Raw genomic sequence first — 6,658 nt, forward strand, 5'->3', positions numbered from 1 at the left:
CCTCTACATGCTATAACACCATGGTCTAGTTTAACCTCCACATACTATAACACCATGGTCTAGTTGAACCTCTACATACTGTAACACCATGGTCTAGTTTAACCTCCACATACTATAACACGATGGTCTAGTTTAACCTCCACATACTATAACACCATGGTCTAGTTGAACCTCTACATACTGTAACACCTTGGTCTAGTTTAACCTCCACATACTATAACACCATGGTCTAGTTTAACCTCCAGCTCTACATACTATAACACCATGGTCTAGTTGAACCTCTACATACTATAACACCATGGTCTAGTTTAACCTCCAGCTCTACATACTATAACACCATGGTCTAGTTGAACCTCTACATACTATAACACCATGGTCTAGTTTAACCTCTACATACTATAACACCATGGTCTAGTTTAACCTCTACATACTATAACACCATGGTCTAGTTTAACGTCCACCTCTACATACTGTAACACCATGGTCTAGTTTAACCTCTACATACTATAACACCATGGTCTAGTTTAACCTCTACATACTGTAACACCATGGTCTAGTTTAACCTCTACATACTATAACACCATGGTCTAATTTAACCTCTACATACTGTAACACCATGGTCTAGTTTAACCTCTACATACTATAACACCATGGTCTAGTTTAACCTCCACCTCTACATACTATACCACCATGGTCTAGTTTAACCTATACATACTATAACACCATGGTCTAGTTTAACCTCTACATACTATAACACCATGGTCTAGTTTAACCTCTACATACTATAACACCATGGTCTAGTTTAACCTCTACATACTATAACACCATGGTCTAGTTTAACCTCTACATACTATAACACCATGGTCTAGTTTAACCTCCACCTCTACATACTATAACACCATGGTCTAGTTTAACCTCCATATACTGTAACATCATGGTCTAGTTTAACCTCTACATACTATAACACCATGGTCTAGTTGAACCTCTACATACTATAACACCATGGTCTAGTTTAACCTCTACATACTATAACACCATGGTCTAGTTTAACGTCCACCTCTACATACTGTAACACCATGGTCTAGTTTAACCTCTACATACTATAACACCATGGTCTAATTTAACCTCTACATACTGTAACACCATGGTCTAGTTTAACCTCTACATACTATAACACCTTGGTCTAGTTTAACCTCTACATACTATAACACCATGGTCTCGTTTAACCTCCACATACTATAACACCATGGTCTAGTTTAACCTCCACCTCTACATACTATAACACCATGGTCTAGTTTAACCTCTACCTACTATAACACCATGGTCTAGTTTAACCTCTACATACTGTAACACCATGGTCTAGTTTAACCTCCACCTCTGCATACTATAACACCATGGTCTAGTTTAACCTCTACATACTATAACATCATTCTCTAGTTTAACCTCTACATACTATAACACCATGGTCTAGTTTAACCTCTACATACTATAACACCATGGTCTAGTTTAACCTCCACCTCTACATACTATAACACCATGGTCTAGTTTAAACTCTACATACTATAACACCATGGTCTAGTTTAACCTCCACCTCTACATACTATAACATCATGGTCTAGTTTATCTCCACATACTGTAACATCATGGTCTAGTTTAACCTCTACATACTATAACACCATGGTCTAATTTAACCTCTACACACTGTAACACCATGGTCTAGTTTAACCTCCACATACTATAACACCATGGTCTAGTTTAACCTCCACATACTATAACACCATGGTCTAGTTTAACCTCCACCTCTACATACTATAACACCATGGTCTAGTTTAACCTCTACATACTATAACACCATGGTCTAGTTTAACCTTCACCTCTACATACTATAACACCGTGGTCTAGTTTAACGTCCACCTCTACATACTATAACACCATGGTCTAGTTTAACCTCTACATACTATAACACCATGGTCTAGTTTAACCTTCACCTCTACATACTATAACACCGTGGTCTAGTTTAACCTCCACCTCTACATACTGTAACACCATGGTCTAGTTTAACCTCTACATACTATAACACCATGCTCTAGTTTAACCTCTACATACTGTAACACCATGGTCTAGTTTAACCTCCACCTCTACATACTATAACACCATGGTCTAGTTTAACCTCTACATACTATAACACCATGGTCTAGTTTAACCTCTACATACTATAACACCATGGTCTAGTTTAACCTCCACCTCTACATACTATAACACCATGGTCTAGTTTAACCTCTACATACTATAACACCATGGTCTAGTTTAACCTCCACCTCTACATACTATAACACCATGGTCTAGTTTAACCTCCACATACTGTAACATCATGGTCTAGTTTAACCTCTACATACTATAACACCATGGTCTAGTTTAACCTCTACATACTATAACACCATGGTCTAGTTTAACGTCTACATACTGTAACACCATGGTCTAGTTTAACCTCCACATACTATAACACCATGGTCTAGTTTAACCTCCACATACTATAACACCATGGTCTAGTTTAACCTCCACATACTATAACACCATGGTCTAGTTTAACCTCTACATACTATAACACCATGGTCTAGTTTAACGTCCACCTCTACATACTGTAACACCATGGTCTAGTTTAACCTCTACATACTATAACACCATGGTCTAGTTTAACCTTCACCTCTACATACTATAACACCGTGGTCTAGTTTAACGTCCACCTCTACATACTATAACACCATGGTCTAGTTTAACCTCTACATACTATAACACCATGGTCTAGTTTAACCTTCACCTCTACATACTATAACACCGTGGTCTAGTTTAACCTCCACCTCTACATACTGTAACACCATGGTCTAGTTTAACCTCTACATACTATAACACCATGGTCTAGTTTAACCTCTACATACTGTAACACCATGGTCTAGTTTAACCTCCACCTCTACATACTATAACACCATGGTCTAGTTTAACCTCTACATACTATAACACCATGGTCTAGTTTAACCTCTACATACTGTAACACCATGGTCTAGTTTAACCTCTACATGCTATAACACCATGGTCTAGTTTAACCTCCACATACTATAACACCATGGTCTAGTTGAACCTCTACATACTGTAACACCATGGTCTAGTTTAACCTCCACATACTATAACACCATGGTCTAGTTTAACCTCCACATACTATAACACCATGGTCTAGTTGAACCTCTACATACTGTAACACCTTGGTCTAGTTTAACCTCCACATACTATAACACCATGGTCTAGTTTAACCTCCAGCTCTACATACTATAACACCATGGTCTAGTTGAAACTCTACATACTATAACACCATGGTCTAGTTTAGGCTCCAGCTCTACATACTATAACACCATGGTCTAGTTTAACCTCTACATACTATAACACCATGGTCTAGTTTAACCTCTACATACTGTAACACCATGGTCTAGTTTAACCTCTACATGCTATAACACCATGGTCTAGTTTAACCTCCACATACTATAACACCATGGTCTAGTTGAACCTCTACATACTGTAACACCATGGTCTAGTTTAACCTCCACATACTATAACACCATGGTCTAGTTTAACCTCCACATACTATAACACCATGGTCTAGTTGAACCTCTACATACTGTAACACCTTGGTCTAGTTTAACCTCCACATACTATAACACCATGGTCTAGTTTAACCTCCAGCTCTACATACTATAACACCATGGTCTAGTTGAAACTCTACATACTATAACACCATGGTCTAGTTTAGGCTCCAGCTCTACATACTATAACACCATGGTCTAGTTGAACCTCTACATACTATAACACATTGGTCTAGTTTAACCTCTTCTAAAGACAGCAGAAATGGCAAACACCATCCCTTAGTCCACAGACAGACAAGAGTTCATCTGTACCATTTCAAGTTTCCAAGGGTACAGGAAAGAGAGGACATACTATTAAACAAGCATGAGGCTGCTCTATCCCACACAGAGCGGAGCTCCACAGTAGAGGCATGAGGCTGCTCTATCCCACACAGAGCGGAGCTCCACAGTAGAGGCATGAGGCTGCTCTATCCCACACAGAGCGGAGCTCCACAGTAGAGGCATGAGGCTGCTCTATCCCACACAGAGCGGAGCTCCACAGTAGAGGCATGAGGCTGCTCTATCCCACACAGAGCGGAGCTCCACAGTAGAGGCATGAGGCTGCTCTATCCCACACAGAGCGGAGCTCCACAGTAGAGGCATGAGGCTGCTCTATCCCACACAGAGCGGAGCTCCACAGTAGAGGCATGAGGCTGCTCTATCCCACACAGAGCGGAGCTCCACAGTAGAGGCATGATGCTGCTCTATCCCACACAGACCGGAGCTCCACAGTAGAGGCATGAGGCTGCTCTATCCCACACAGAGCGGAGCTCCACAGTAGAGGCCTGAGGCTGCTCTATCCCACACAGAGCGGAGCTCCACAGTAGCTGACCTGAACAGCGAGAGCTGAAACCTAATGCAGGAAACCCTTCAGAGAGACAGGTCAGAGCAGCTGGAGGACTGAATCAGCTTCTAGAGACCAGCCAGGCAACTCCACAGCACACCACATTCCTGACAGGATTTCTTTCTCCACGTGCCGCCATGTCTCAACTATTAAACACACTCCTGGTACACCACAGTACCCTGCTTACCTACTAGCCAGCCTGTTTTCCCTGTCTGCCTGCTTACCAGCCTGCCTGTTTCCCTGCCTGTCTGCCTGCTTACCAGACTGCCTGCTTACCATCCTGCCTGTGTACAACCTGAACTGTTCACCACTGTTGTACATTTTCTCACTCTCTCCGTGCTCCCTCAGTGCCCTTCTCTCCCCTACTTCCCTCCCTCCCTCCCTCCCTCTCTCCGTGCTCCCTCTCTCTGTGCTTCCTCTCACCGTGCTCCCTCCCTCTGTGCTCCCTCACTCCCTGCTCCCTCACTCCCTGCTCCATCTTTCTCCCTTTCCCTCTTTCCGTGCTCCCTCTCTCCCTGCATCCTCTCTCCTTCTCTCCCTGCTCCCTCTCTCCCCTAACCACGCTCCCTCTCTCCCTGCATCCTCTCTCCTTCTCTCCCTGCTCCCTCTCTCCCCCTAACCACGCTCCCTCTCTCCCTGCATCCTCTCTCCTTCTCTCCCTGCTCCCTCTCTCCCCCTAACCACGCTCCCTCTCTCCCTGCTCCCTCTCTCCCTGCATCCTCTCTCCTTTCTCCCTCTCTCCCTGGATCCCCTCTCCTTCTCTCCTTGCTCCTCTCTCCTTTCTCCCTCTCTCCCTGCATCCCCTCTCCTTCTCTCCTTGCTCCCTCTCCCCCTGCTCCCTCTCTCCCTGCATCCTCTCTCCTTGCTCCCTCTCTCCCTGCATCCTCTCTCCTTGCTACCTCTCCTCCCTGCATCCTCTCTCCTTCTCCTCCTTGCTCCCTCTCTCCCTGCATCCTCTCTCCTTCTCTCCCTGCTCCCTCTCTCCCCCTAACCACGCTCCCTCTCTCCCTGCATCCTCTCTCCTTCTCTCCTTGCTCTCTCTCTCCCTGCATCCTCTCTCCTTCTCTCCTTGCTCCCTCTCTCCCTGCCCCCTCTCTCCCTGCATCCTCTCTCCTTCTCTCCTTCCTCCCTCTCTCCCTGCTCCCTCTCTCCCTGCATCCTCTCTCCTTCTCTCCTTGCTCCCTCTCTCCCTGCCCCCTCTCTCCCTGCATCCTCTCCTTCTCTCCTTCCTCCCTCTCTCCCTGCTCCCTCTCTCCCTGCATCCTCTCTCCTTCTCTCCTTGCTCCCTCTCTCCCTGCTCCCTCTCTCCCTGCATCCTCTCTCCTTCTCTCCCTCCTTCTTGCTCTGCATGGGAGCTAAGCTTCTACTCGCTAGTCATGTAACACCCCAGACGGAGAGAAACATGCTGTAGTGTAGTAAATCGCACAAAGAAGGCAGCAGCAGCGGCGGCATTGACATTAAAGCATTACTTACTTGGATGCTAGCTAGCGATGCAACGATATCATCTCAAATCCAGTAGAAAAGATAGGAGAGAGACTGCTGTTCATAGGTAACCTGGAGCTCACTGTTCACTCACCACACAGAGAGAGTCAGCGGTGTACCATGGAGTGTGTGTGGTGTGTGTGAGTGTGTGTGTGTGTGTGTGATCAGAGAAGTGAGAGAGAATGTCCTCGTCTCACAGAGCAGTGACAACTCTTCCCCCCCCAAGGACTGTGCTGTGAGAGGAGAACCACCACCTGGGAGATAGCACTTCAGTTGGGAAGGAGGGGGCAGGAGGGAAGAGTGGAGGGGGAATGAAGAGAAAGAGGGAGAGAGGGGGGGAAGGGAGATGAAGAGAGAGGGAAGGAGGGAGACAGAGAAGGAGTGAGAGAGAGAGAGTGAGGGATGAAGGGAGAGAATGGGAAGGAGAGAAGGAGTGGGGTAGACATACAATTTTTTTTTTTTTTTTCCTGAGACATTTATTTTGAACGTCAGCCAATCAGAGCGTAGGCCTGGGCATAGCACTAACACAGCAACCATGTTAGTTTGTTAATGATCTTGTCCAACGCATTAGACCCTAACATGACATGTGCTGCTTTATGTGTGGACCTGTCTAAAGCTTTTGAAACTGTTGTAGTTGACTGTGCTGTTGTGAATATAGTGT

At 45.0% G+C, this 6,658-nt stretch overlaps 1 protein-coding gene across 1 annotated transcript in view; it reads right to left on the reverse strand.

Annotated features, from left to right (window-relative positions):
* The window catches only part of LOC109881588 (plasma membrane calcium-transporting ATPase 2), a 247,987-nt gene extending 241,866 nt beyond the window's left edge, over positions 1-6,121 (reverse strand). The window contains exon 1 of the mRNA XM_031828360.1: positions 5,989-6,121. The gene's annotated coding sequence lies outside the window, so the exon portion shown is untranslated. The remainder of the gene's footprint in view (positions 1-5,988) is intronic.
* Between the last annotated feature and the right edge of the window lie 537 nt (positions 6,122-6,658).

Source organism: Oncorhynchus kisutch, linkage group LG1, assembly GCF_002021735.2.
Source record: "Oncorhynchus kisutch isolate 150728-3 linkage group LG1, Okis_V2, whole genome shotgun sequence".
Classification (NCBI taxonomy): Eukaryota; Metazoa; Chordata; class Actinopteri; order Salmoniformes; family Salmonidae; genus Oncorhynchus; species Oncorhynchus kisutch.